The following is a 14,386-nucleotide window of genomic DNA, read 5'->3' as shown; positions in this document are numbered from 1 at the left end:
ATACTTGTAATGACCCGTTATTGGGTCTATGCCATTATTGATATTTATTTTATTTTGGTATATATATATAATGGCATTATTTTAAAATTAAATAAAATCGATTGAGGGTTTAATGAAGCTAGATTTGGGTCAATGTGAGAAAGCCCATAGCAAATGGTAGTTAGAATTTAAAAGAAATAAATTTTAATGGATTGGGCCTAACTATGTATAGATTGACACTACAAGAAATTCGGCATTTAGCGACGGAATTTTCCTTCTCTATTTTGCGATGGATTGCAAAAAAGAAAATTTGCGAAGATTAGCAATGGAATTTAGTGATGGAAAAAAATTTCGTCGCTAACAAAATGGAAAAATTTTAAAAAATTATTTTTTCAGCGACGGAAAAAATAATTCGTTGCTAATTTTAGCGATGAAACATGATTTCCGTTGCTAAATTTTTGGGCTTTAACGACAAATTTTTTGGCTTTAGCAACAAAAATATTTCGTCGCTAAAACCCGAAATTTTTGTAGTGTGAGTCCATAGTTGATTTTAAATAAAGTAGGTTGGACCAAGTGAAAAATATAACTTTTGGGCCTTAAGTGTTGGATCAAGTTAAAAATAAACCTTTTGGGCTTTATGAGATGTTCGGCCTAATTAAATGAGTTGGGCTTAAATTATATGTGAAGGATGATGGATTTGGGCTCGAGCCCATTTACAAATGATGATTTAAATTTAAAATAAAAATTAAATGAGTGGTAAATGACATAAAAGGGCATGAAAATATATGTGTGTGTGCGTGCAAGTGGGAGGGGCAAAATTGAGAAAGCATAAATAGGGGTGGGGTGGCAGACATTCCCCCATTTCCCTCCTTACTTTTCTCCTCCTTGCTTTCTTGTTCCCTTCTCTCTCTCTTCGTTATTATTTCTTCTTTTTCTCTTCTTTCTCCAACTTCCTATCTTCTTTTTTTTTTTCTTTTGTTGATTTGGAGCCTCAAGGGGTGTGTCTTTGCAGCATTTAACAAGCTTTTTCTTCTCTAAATTTGGTTTCTCCATTTAAGGAAAGTTTCATTCCTTCCATGTTTTTCATTTTGAAATTATTAAATTTTCAGCCAACTTATGCATGTCGTACATTTTAGGCTATAACTTTTTTTTATTTATATCCAAATCAAGATCCGTTTATTTCTTTATAAACTAGACTTCTTGGGCTTCGTTTTGATATATTACTTGGAATTTTTGGCCAAGTATTGAGCATGTAAGTGCCCTGTGAAATATCTACTAGAATCTAGAAATTCTGTTTTCATGTAATTTGTTATTACTCCGATTTTTGGCCTATAAATTTCTGTGTTTACATCCAAATTAAGATCTGTTTGTTGTGATATAAACTAGAATTCTTGAGCTTCATTTTTATATATTACTTGGAATTTTTGTCCAAGTATTGATCCTGGAGGTACTACGAACACTTATTTACCATGATATGTCCAGTAATAATAATCCTTAATGAACCTATATTTGCAAAGATCCTTTTTGACCTCATAGACTGATTTAAACCTCAAACAATCGCATTTCATACATGGACACTTTAACTTTCCTTCTAATCTTATGAAAATAGGATAGAATTTTTCTAACAATATTAGATCAATCTAATTATTTTCATAACATTAAATGTAATTATTGTAACATTACTTTAAAATTTTAATGTTCTTAATTATAACATTAAATTTAAATGTTTTTATAACATCAATTCTATTTAATGTTATAACAATATTTTAACAAATTTAAATTTTTATTACATTAAATCTAAATATTTCTAAAACATTACATTTTTATAACATTAATTTAATTATTATTTTAACATTTTTAAATTCGTATAACGTTAAATCTAATTATTTCTATTTGGTCTGGGTGATGAATGTCCTGACATCTATTTCGAGAATTACATGAAAAATAGAAATACTATTTTTACAAAAAGAATTGTATATTCATTTTATTTTTTATATATAATTAATATTTCATTTACAAAAAAAAAAATATTTTAAATTTTTTATTAAAATTTATAACATTATATATTTCTAATTTTAAAGCTTGTATTTAATAAATACCTAACTAACCAACAATATTTACAACAAATATTTGTATTTTTAATTTTAAAATACAAATGAGAACTAATTAAAATACAAATATTAAGCTTTTTGATTTAAATTATTATAATATATTTAATAAATAATTACTTAAAACCCTTTTTTTACAAAAAAAATTATATATTTATTAAAAAAAATTATATATAATTAATATTTCATTTACAAAAAAATTAATATTTTAAATTTTTTATTAAATTTTATAACATTATATTTGTATTTCTAATTTTAAAGCTTGTATTTAATACAAACCTAACTAAGCAACAATATTTATAACACTATATTTGTATTTTTAATTTTAAAATACAAATAAGAACTAATTAAAATACAAATCTTAATTAGGCATTTTTATTTAAATTATTATAATATATTTAATAAATAACTACTTAAAATACTGTTCTTACAAAAAAATTGTATATTTATTAAATTTTTTATATATAATTAATATTTTATTTACAAATGTTGATTGGCATAATAATTTTTTATTTCTGATTTACACATTTTTTTAATGATTTATCATATAAATCATCAATAATATATACACAATACACAATAATATATACAAAATATATAACTATATAAACGTAAAATAAACAATAACATACATGCATTAAATATAAATAACAAAGATATTAAAACGAAATTAACATATCAGTTAAAACAAAACAATCTATAACTGACATAAATATTTTTTATCTAAGAAACATTCAAAATACATTTAACAGTTAAATCAACAAAATACTAAAAATAAAATACACAAACAAAAGAAAAGAAAATACCTTATAAGAAGCAGTGATGCAGAAGAGGAAGAGATGATAGAGATGGAGTGCAGAGGAGAAGAGGGGAGAGGTAAGGTATTTAAATGGGGGGGAGGGCGGGAAATTAAACAAATTAGGGGAAGGGGGACAGGTAGCACGAGGGGGTGGGGGGGCGAGAAATTGAAAATGGGGGTGGGGACACATGACGCGAGGGGGTTGGGAGGGGAATTGAAAATGGGGGGTGAGGATGCGTGGCGAGAGGGGGTGGGAGGACAAGAAATTGAAAAAATGGGGTGGGGACGCATGGCGTGAGGGGGTTGGGGGGGGAGGAAATTAAAAAATAAAGAGTTGGGATGCGTGGCGCAAGGGGGTGGGGGGAGGGACGCGTGGGGGCAAGGGTGGGAATTTTTAAAAAAATAATAAAAAATAATATTTTATAATACTTTATAAAATATAAAATCTTGTATTATAAAATTAAATAATAAAATACAAATATTATTTTTTAATATTTTATATTAAAATGTTAAAATATAATATTTTATTTTATTATTTTAATATTTTATTTTAAAAAATTAAAATATAATACAATATAAATAATAATAAAATATAAATACACAAATAAATAAAATATATAATTAAAAATTACACTTCTCATTGATCAAGATTATTCCATTTAATCTCCATGCTCCTTTATTTATGTTTTTAAATTTGCACTATAAATGTTAGAGGCACTTGATATTAATTGCTAGATTTTTAGTTTCATTTTTACTTGGTACGACATGTCAAATACTATTAAATGTACGATCTCTAGTTGTGTTGATGTTGGGGTTCTTCATAAATCTTGGTCAATTGATTCATACATATAGAATTATAGAATATTACAAAAAAAACAATCTTAACATGGGTGTTACTTAAAAAATATGATGCATCCATTTCAATGATAGAAGAAATTTCTTGATAAAGGTGAAACACCAAACGATGTCGTTTTATTTAAGCGGATTGGAAAGCCACGTGTGGCAACCACAGGCTGCCATTTGGCCCTACTAGATGGTAACATGTGGCTCCATCCTCCCTGCCTTGAAAGTGTCTAATTATCCTCTCCTTTCTGCCCGATCGTTTTCCTTGCCTTTGATCAATTATGTTGGAATAATCAATCGTGATGCACGATTGAATCTCAACCATCAGTGCATACTTTATGAGGAGCAATCTCAGCCATCAATCGCTGCATTTATTTGCCCCTCGGGATGTGAACCAGCAGACGAAAAATGAGTGAGCAAAAAGGGGGATTAGGGTTTCATTTTGCGTCCGTCTCTTGGCCGAGGGTTCGAGAGGGTTCCCTCTTTGAGAGGGTTTTTTGAGTGATCATTTTCTGTCTCCATTTTTATCTTCTGTAAATGCTCTGTATATTCTCTTTATTCAATAGCTAGATAGGTTGACCTTTGATCTTGATTTTGTGGTCATTGGGTTTGTTTTGTTCACAAGCTTAGTGATGTACAGAGAGTCTTGTATGTTGTTGTGAATCGGTGTAATCCTTTCCTTCATAGTGCAATGAGCTCTTCTCGCCTGAGCTCAACATGGACGTAGCCCATTTTTGTGGGTGAACCACGGTAAATCTTTCGGCCTCCTTGCGTTATTTATCTTTTATGATGCTTATGTTTCTATTCTGTATATCTCACGTATGTTTTGCCATGGTTGTTTGAGAGTTTAATCTCTCAGTTCTATTGAAAGCATTGTGTGTGTTTTCTGGGATTTGTTTTCTGTGAGCGATTCATTTTGTGTGATTTCGCTCAACAAATTTCTTTTAGGAATTTCTATATATTTTTTGAGAAGTATTTCTTGATTTGTATAGAGAGCATATATCAAAATTACTTAAATAATATTCTGTCATTTTGGATACATTTGTCCATACAATCATTGATCATTACATTAATTTGATTTTTTTTTTCATGTGTGTATATATATTTTTCCTCTAGGACGTGAATGATTTCACTGATCTCTACTATTTCATTTAAAATTCAAAATAATAAAAAAAATACTTTGAGATAATGATATGATCCAAATGTTTACGATGAATTTTTTGTATTTAATCTCTATCTATAAAATTATTGTAACATTTGTTGGTTAGATGAATGAGAATTTATTCTTATTTCAAAAAAAATGTGTACTTGTAGTGCTTGTTAGATCTATGGTTGAACTTACCTGAACCAACAAAAAAGATATCAATAAGATCAATAAGAAGAAGAACTTACATGAGATATATAATGCGTAGCATACATGCTCATATCAAATTAAAAAAGTGTCATATGCAATATTCTTTAATTTATTCTTTTTTAGTTTCATTCAATCACATCTTAGTTTTTTTATCACCAGTATGTGTTGATTTATCAAATGTATTGAAGATAAGAAAATTGAAGAGAAATCAAAAAACTTAATTAAGAAACATATCAGGTTGGATACAAATAATTAAATTGGTATTATCAAATATTAATTTATTATCAAGAAAATTAATGATGTATCAACAGATGAGTGAGAAATTTTTTTATAAGATGCATGGTTTCATTTGGACCATAAACCATTCAATCAAAAATTGTTATATGAAAACTTATATTCAATTATATATAATCTTTTAATCATGCAATCATATTTTGATTAGATGGCACCCTAGATTTAGAGTGGATAAGATTTTGGATCATATAACTCATCAAATTGACATTATTTCTCATTTTATATATATTCAATACACAATTTAACTTGATGGGAAGATTTATATATATTCAGTATACAATTTGTTAAGATTCATATATATTTAGTAAAAAATTTAATAATTTTTTTTATTTTATTTAATATTTTTTTAGCAACAAAAATGTTCTATTGCTATTTTTTTTATTTTTTATTATACAGTGATGGAATTTTTTGTGGCTAAATAATTTTTTATTTTTAATTAATTTTTTTAATTATTTAGCGACAAAACTGTTTTGTAGCTAAATAATTTTTATTTTTATTTAATTTTTTTTATTATTTAGCGATGGAAGTGTTCATTCGCTAAATAATTTTTAATTTTATTTAATTTTTTTTATTATTTAGCAATGAAAATGTTCCGTTGCTAAATAATTTTATTTTTGATTAAATTTTTGAATTGTTTTAGTAATGAAATTTTTCGTCACTAAATAATTTTTATTTTTTTAATTTTTTATTATTTATCGACTTAAATATTCCATCGCTAAATAATTTTTATTTTTATTTAATTGTTTTAATTATTTAGCCACATAAGTGTTCTGTCGCTAAATAATTTTTATTTTTATTTATTTTTTTATTATTTAGCAACGTAAGTGTTTTGTCACTAAATATGAAATTTTAATGAAAAAATAAAAAATTAGTTAGTGACAGAATATTTCGTCGCTAATTCCGTCGCTAAACTAAAAAATATTTTAAAAAATTAGTGACAAAAAATTCTGTAGTGAAAATTTAGTGATGGAATTTTTGTCGCAGATTTGTCACTAATTAGTAACATAAAATTTTTGTTGCTAATTTTCGTCACTAAATTGAGTTTTTCTTATACTTTATCTCAAATTCTAGATCTCGCCTTCTCTTATTTGCATACGGCTTTTGTCGACTTTATGCGGTTCGAATCCTTTCTTGAGTTAGCCGTATCTTTTTCCTGATTACTACACGAGGTCGAGTCTCAATATCTGTCTTTCTTCTATTTCAATCCAACCGATAGGCGATCAACACTCCCTTCTGTATAGAGTCTCGTAAGGTGCCATCCCAATACTATTGTGGTAATTGTTATTATACACAAATTGTATTAATGGCAGATGTTCTTCCAAATTTCCTTCAAAATCTAGGGCACAAAACCTTAACATATTCTCGAGCGTCTGTATGATCCTTTCAAATTGCCCATTGGTCTATAGGTGGTAGGCCGTATTGAGTTTCAATCATGTCCCCATGCATTCTTGTAAGTTTTCCCAAAATCTCGAGGTGAATCTCAGATCTCGACGAGACTATGCTTATCGATGCGCCATGGAGTCTGACTATTTCTCCAATATACTACTCTGCAAACTTTCGTACTAGCATATCCATTTGCATAGGCAAGAAATGAGCTAATTTTGTCAGTGTAACGGCCCGCCTCTTGGAGCCTTCTTGCGCATAGAGGATCCGTGAGAGGGTCATTACCTAAATGATATCGAACAATATCACAACTGCAACTCTTACTAAAATCATAATCTTTTTATCATTTAACATCTCATAATCATTTTTACATAACCATTCACCACTTGGGCCCACCTGGGCTTACATAACATATGTCAATCTCAAAAACATAAACATTAATCTTAACATAGGCACAATGACACTCAGGACCTAGGTTCGGGAGAGCTCTGCACTATTACCATGACACGACGGTCTAGACCCAATCCCCACTGAATGTACCTGTTATCACAGACGTTTCTCTTACCTGGAATGATGGAAAACAAAGATGAGTCGCGAGACTCAGCAAGCTCTAGAAAGAAAGGTTGTAGGGTACAGACAAAACTCTTCCCAACATCCCGTGCAATTCATGCCAATGCAACCACACCATGTCATAATCCATACGTACCTTACTTCTAAATGAATAACATAAAATCAACTGTACATAAAGGGTTCTTGGGGGGCCCACATAAGTCACACATTGGCACCCAAGTCCTGCATACAAACCTGTTGGCAGCCTTTTATAGGCTACCATATCATCACTATTCCAAATATGCTCTCTCCTGTCATCATATCGTCTTATCATGTCGTTGCCGTGGGACTCTAACCCTCGGTCTTATTGTTGCCGTGGGACTCTAACCCCCGGTCTTACCCTCGGGCTTCCCCCGAGCTAATCTCTAAACCGAGCCGAAGCTCCCCTAGGCTGGTACTCCCGACACCTGGACTGGCACGGTACTCCCGCCTAGAATAACTGTAACAATAGAACCATACAATGCAACACATAAGAAATGCAATGGCTTCTGTAGCATAAACGTGATGGCAAGGCCCCCATAAACCAAGCATCAGGTCATGTTACGCCCACATAAGAATACACACATACGGCATATGCTCTAAATGCATATGTTCACCTGGATACCCAAATTGGCTCTTAGACCGACCGGGTTATGCAAATGCTCACACATCCCATTACACACAAAGCATGTCCCACTAGTGAATGCAACCCAGTCCCTATGTAACACACACATCATGATATACACAAGCCAATATAAGAATCTGGCAGTACCAACTCTTCTGGCCCGTCTAGCGTTTATTGTAACTGCCGATGACTGGCATCTATACATCCAGCCATCAGTTGCCACGACCCACGATCGATAGTCAGCGGCTTTGTACCCCATACTCTTAGACACACTTACAGATATCACTAAACTTAGTCACTTTAGGCTTATCATTCCACAACTTTCTCCATGAAAACATAAACACCATAAATCATTCTTATTCTCATCTCTTCTCATACATAGGAAGCTATCTCGACATACATAACTAACAGCCAACGTAGCCCCATAATCTTGACCATAATCAACTTTCTAAGAACCTAATCTCGACGGGTTCGGCATCATTTCCAAGGGAAGCGGAGCGATACAAAGCACCGTGACGGTCGAAATGAAAGACAACAAGACATTATTGCGTAGCTCATTCCATTAACAATAAACTTATTAATAAAATATAAGTCATAAAGTGGTTACCATGCGGATTATCATTATTAATGCGTGGAACCGAGTCAAGATGAGGGAGGGAATAAAATACAAGAAACAACAAAGACTCTTACAAGAAATAAAGAACATGAGGGAAGGGGTAGGAGCTTGCCTGTAATTGACTGATTCCGGCCTCTCTTGTGCTTCCGTTGCAAATTAAAACATTTCTTAACAATTAATACAACTGTGATTTAAATTAATTAATTCTAACTGCATAAACTGTATAATTTAACAGTATAAAATTTATAATTTAAACATATAATATTTATACTAATTTTACTCACTTACCAGAATATTTTAGACGCAAAATAACCTCCAAAATCCCTTAATTTTCTCTCATTTCTTCTTTCCTTTCACTGCAGCCGCGCCTCATTCTCTCTTCAATTTCTCCCATTGCCTGCTCGTTCTTCTCTCCAAATTGGCCTCTAAATTGGCTTCAATTTACATACTACTTGCTGCCCAAGATTTCTCCCTTTTATATCAAATTCAAGTGGCTTTTAAGCCACAAAAAGAAATGGCCAAGGATGCGGCCATGCACACACACATACAAATATATATATATATATTAATTTAATTTAATTTAATTTGATTAACTCTTTTATTATTATTATTATTATTATTATTATTATTATTATTTCTATTATTATTGTTGTTATTTTTACTATATTTTATTTTATTATTTTCATAAATACTTCCAATTAATTTAATTAATCACCTTAATTTTCTATTTCTTCAAAATATCAGAGATAAGTATTTTCTCAAAAATTTTCAAATATTCTAAAATATCCAAAATACCCAAATTAATTATTTTTACTTGTCTCCAAATTTTGGGATGTTACAGTCAGTCTATCCACAATGACCCAGATTGCGTTGTTGTCTTTCTGACTCTTTGGAAATCTCGTCACAAAGTCCATCGTGATGTTCTCTTACTTCCATTTAGGGATAGGGGTTTCATTAGACCTGCTGGTTTATAATGCTTAATCTTGACCCTTTGGCATGTATCGCATTGATCCATTTTTCTTGCGACACTAGTTTTCAGTCTTGGCCACCAATAGATCTCTCGAAGATCCTTATATATCTTTGTGGCTCAAGGTGTACTCTATATCGAGCTCTATGGGCCTCGTCTAAGATTCTCTGCCTCAATTCCTAAAGATTTGGCATGTATATCCTTCTCCAAAATCTAAGGATACCATCTCGTCTCTCAAAGTCAGGATTTTTGGGCTGGCCATGCTCATCTACCCATAAATGTATGCGCTTATCATCCACATATGCCTTCCTTATCTCGTTCAACAAATCTAGCTGAACTGTCATGCCAGCAATAGAGACGGACGATTTCTTCAGCACTGCACTCACCACCAGTTGGCTAAAATCCTCTAATCGTCGCCACTCATGGCCATTAATCCGGTCATGGTGGGCATTGTAGCACCCCACTTTCTCAGGCGTGTTATAACTTAGGATAATTCTGGGATAATAAATTATTTTCTTTTAAACTTAAAGCTAAATCATATCATTCCTCATATCTATCCCAAAATTTTCATAGATTTTTTCGAAAGAGAATCATAATACACATCAAATGCGGAAGCAAGAATCGAACCTAACATCTTAACATTAATCAAATTTCAAATCTTACATCATTGTTCCTCAATATAACTTAATACAAAGCATAAGTTCTTAACCAACATTAACCCTAAATAGGGTTATACATCATCATTCTTTCAAAACGTCCAGAACTCAAAGTAGCAGCACTTAAATACATGAGTTGCATTACATACAATCCATTTATCATTCAATTCATCATGCACTTTACTAAATGTCATTTCATGCCTAATTCATCCTCGTTTTTACTACAATCTCCATCTGAAACGTTTGAATATTTTAAGGGCAAAGCCCAAGTTAGATTCATCATCTAAGTAAGGGAACAATAAACATATTTCATGCATGAATGCAAAATGTCATTTCCATATCATTTCGGTTTGAGTCGGTCGCACCCAACTGTTACTTTTTATTTTTACAGTCTCCTTATCAAGCCGAGGTGTATGGGTGCACCCTTGGTAGAGCAATGGTGCCAGTCCATAATCCCAAACCCTTATGCGATGCATGATCAATGATGTCATCGTAAACATATACACATTTCATCATCAATATAAGTAAATGCAATCTACATGATATATTCACATCAAGGCATGACAACATGATAAAATCATTTACTTAAAATCGAGTTTTGGGTTGAACCACTTACAAGTCCTTTTCATAAACTAAATTTAGTTGAATAGTATCACTTACCTTCTCAAGCTTATCGAGCTACCTCGATATTCGTGCATTGCCTCTAAATTCGTGCATTGTCTCGATTTGTGTGCCAACCTCAAAATTCGCACAAGTCACTTCAACTTAAGCCTCAAAGCATTCTAATCACCATATTTATTTAAATAAACATTAAAACCTATTTTTCCATAATTCTTGCATTACCTTTATTTTTCTCTCTATTTTTTCTATTTTTCTCCAAACTAAATATTTTTCAAATATTTTCTCAAATATTTAACTATAACAATTCGTAAAATAATATTCCTAAATTTCTGAAATTTTTTAAGAAATTTTACTTACCTTAACTTAGCCTCTCCAACTTCCTTGGAATGCATGTCATATCCTCAAAACGCGTGCCCGAACCATTTTATGGCTCAAAATCTCTAAAATATTAATAAATCTCCCTTTCCTATTTTTCTAGAAAATTCTAGGATTTTTCGGCATTTTTTTCCTTTTCTTTTCTTTTTTTCTTTTCTTTTCTCCTTCTTCTTCTTCTTCTTCTTCCTCCTCCTTCTTCCTCTACAACTCCATCGCGTGCACAGAGCATCATTGTCGCCACCTACTGCCTTCCTCCGTCGGCTGCGATTGAGGCCTGTGTTGTTGCCGACGACCGCTCCTGACCGTCGCGCCTCCAACTACACCTGCCTCAGGCTGCTGCCTACTCGAGCACTGTTCGCGGCTGCCATAGCTGCTACCCATTTTAGCTCCAACCCTTTCTCTCTCGATCTCCCTTGTTGCTTCTCAATCTGCCACACTCCCTGCCTATTTATAGAAAACCTCTACCGCCCCAACTGCATAACCCATCCCTCTTGGCGTGCAAAATACTCCACTTGCTGCCATGGATTTGCAGAGGCATGGCCTCCATGTACACGCATACACATCACATTTAATACCAAATACTGCTTCCTTACCTATCCCAGATTTCTCTCATATTCTTCCTCAAATCTTGTTGTCACTTGCTTGCAAATGAAGATCTCACGGAGGCTACCATTCACGCACATATGAATATATACTTATATAACTATATATATTACACTATGATGCAAGAGAAATCACACATTTAAATCTCAAATTCCATCTCTATTTCACTTATGCAATTTCCTAATTGCAAATAGGCCCCCAAACGCTAAATTAAATTGCATTTCAATACTGAAAATCCAAAATTAATAACTTTAAGGTTACTCGATTTGGACGATTTTGCCCCAGTGTCCTCATCGGGCTATCGTTTCATCACGAAACCACTGAAGGGTTGCTCATTACGAAAAATTGGAGCCCCCCCAGGCTTCTGTTGACTTCCTAGAAGTCCCTTACGATAATTCGATTTTGAAGCCTAAATAGCAGCTGTATTTTAGCTGTATCGAAAATCGTTCCTGATTTGATTTCTTTCGATACCATAAATCCTATCTCAGGATACTCGTCAATACCGTATCATTTTCCTTTGACATCTTGACTTCAGGGCACTCCCTGTAGTCGATTTGGTGACTTAATTTATCATTAAACTGATCTTTCGGTATTCTAAACTTATCGAAATTACGTGGCAACCTCACGAAAATATGGGTTCTTACAGGCATATTCCTACTCAAGACATCTTCCACCACATTGGCACATCCCAGGGTGATACTGAATGGTGCAGTCGTAGTCCTTAAGAAACTCCATCTATTGTCGCTGCTTAAGGTTTAACTCCTTTTGTGAGAATACATACTTCAGACTTTTGTGGTTCGTGAGCACTTCAAATGCCTCACCGTATAGGTAGTGCCTCTACAACTTTAGAGCACATATTATAGCTGCCAGCTCCAAGTCAAGTGTCGGGTAGTTTACTTCATGTCTTTTTAACTATATGACCTATATGCAATCACTTGACCATGTTGCATTAATACACAACCCAGACTTATTTTCTGATAGGTTTGAAATGCTATGTCACACACCTAAGAGGAGGGGTGAATTGGGTAATTAAAAATTTAGTTTGAACTTGAAATCTTTTTCAAAACAAATAAGAATATAATGCAAGTAAGGATTATAGAAATGCTTGAAATAATAAATGAAACAAAAAGCACAACCAAGAGATGAACACAAAGATTTATAGTGGTTTGGCTTAACCCAAACCTAATCCATTACCTTAGCTCCTCACTAAGAATTTTGCAAACAATCTACTAAAAATCCTCCTATCACTCTGAATAAACCCTCTAGCAACAAGCTGAAAAATATACAAACCTTCTACTTAGACAAGTAGGCCCTCTAGCTACCAAAGCTTAGAAAATAAGAATGATACAAATGTAAGAGAACACTTTTAGTTACAAGTTCTCTCAAAATAAAAATAAGGCTTAAGAATAAATTTACAAAGATAGAACGAAACCTTGGAGAGAAAAATACAACAATGAAAGCACAAACTCTTGTAAACTCGAATAAAATGATTTGTAATCTTTAGATCAACTCATTCTCATCCATTAGCTTCTTCTAGATCATCCTTGATGTGTGTATTTATAGGTGTCCCAAGAGATTCAAGAGAAAACTAGTCATTTATAGCCATTGAAGATTGAAAAACTAATCGTTGGAGGCTTTCTACGAAACAAGCTATCGACAGAAGAAATGAGATAGTCGACATAATCAAGTAATAAAACAATACTTAGTCGATAGAACAAAAAGTTAGTCCATAGAAACAATTTATATATTCTATTAGTCGACAAAATGAAGGAGATAGTCGACAGATGCAAGGGCTTAGTCGACTAAGTTAAGCATTTAGTCAACAATTTCAAAGTATTTAGTCGATAGAATGAAGAGGTTTTGTCGATAGATGAAGAAAAATTAGATTTGCTTGATGATACAATCCATAGCATGTATACATTACAACATATTTACCTTCCATTTTCTTTAATGCACAAATGTAAATAAGAAAGTATCACTCAATTGGTTTCAATAAAAATATTTAAAAAATAAAATCCATAACAATAAAAAAATAGAATTTTGGTTTTAATACAAACTCGGGATTTAGAGATTTTACTACCCCTAAAATACATACATTTTATTTCTTGAAAAAATTATTAAAAATTATTTTAACAACAATGAATATTAGCTATCAAAATACCAGGAGATAGTTTTTCAAAATGAAAATATTTTCTTATAATGTGTTAATCTTCAAGACTTAAAAAAATAGCATTCTTAGTTCATTTTTATGCATAAAATATTATAATACTTAAAATATGTTTTCCACCATAAATCATATCAAAAATCCATTAAGGGATTTAAATATATAAAAAATAATTTTACTAAAATTATGTTTTGTTAAATGTCAAAATACACAATAGGTTGATTGGAGCAATTGGGCTCAACAACATGGTCTTTTGCCTTTGAAACATTTTGCTTCATTTATCTAACGATTCAAAATCATTTTGTAAAAATCACTTAAGAGATTCTTTTAAATTTTAAAACTTGTTTCTGCTAATCTCCAACTAATATAAAAAATCATAGATCATTTTAATTTAACAACCCATTTGAATTT

This window comes from Diospyros lotus, chromosome 11 (genome assembly GCF_014633365.1).
Source record: "Diospyros lotus cultivar Yz01 chromosome 11, ASM1463336v1, whole genome shotgun sequence".
In the NCBI taxonomy this organism is placed as follows: Eukaryota; Viridiplantae; Streptophyta; class Magnoliopsida; order Ericales; family Ebenaceae; genus Diospyros; species Diospyros lotus.
This window is presented reverse-complemented; position numbering follows the sequence as displayed.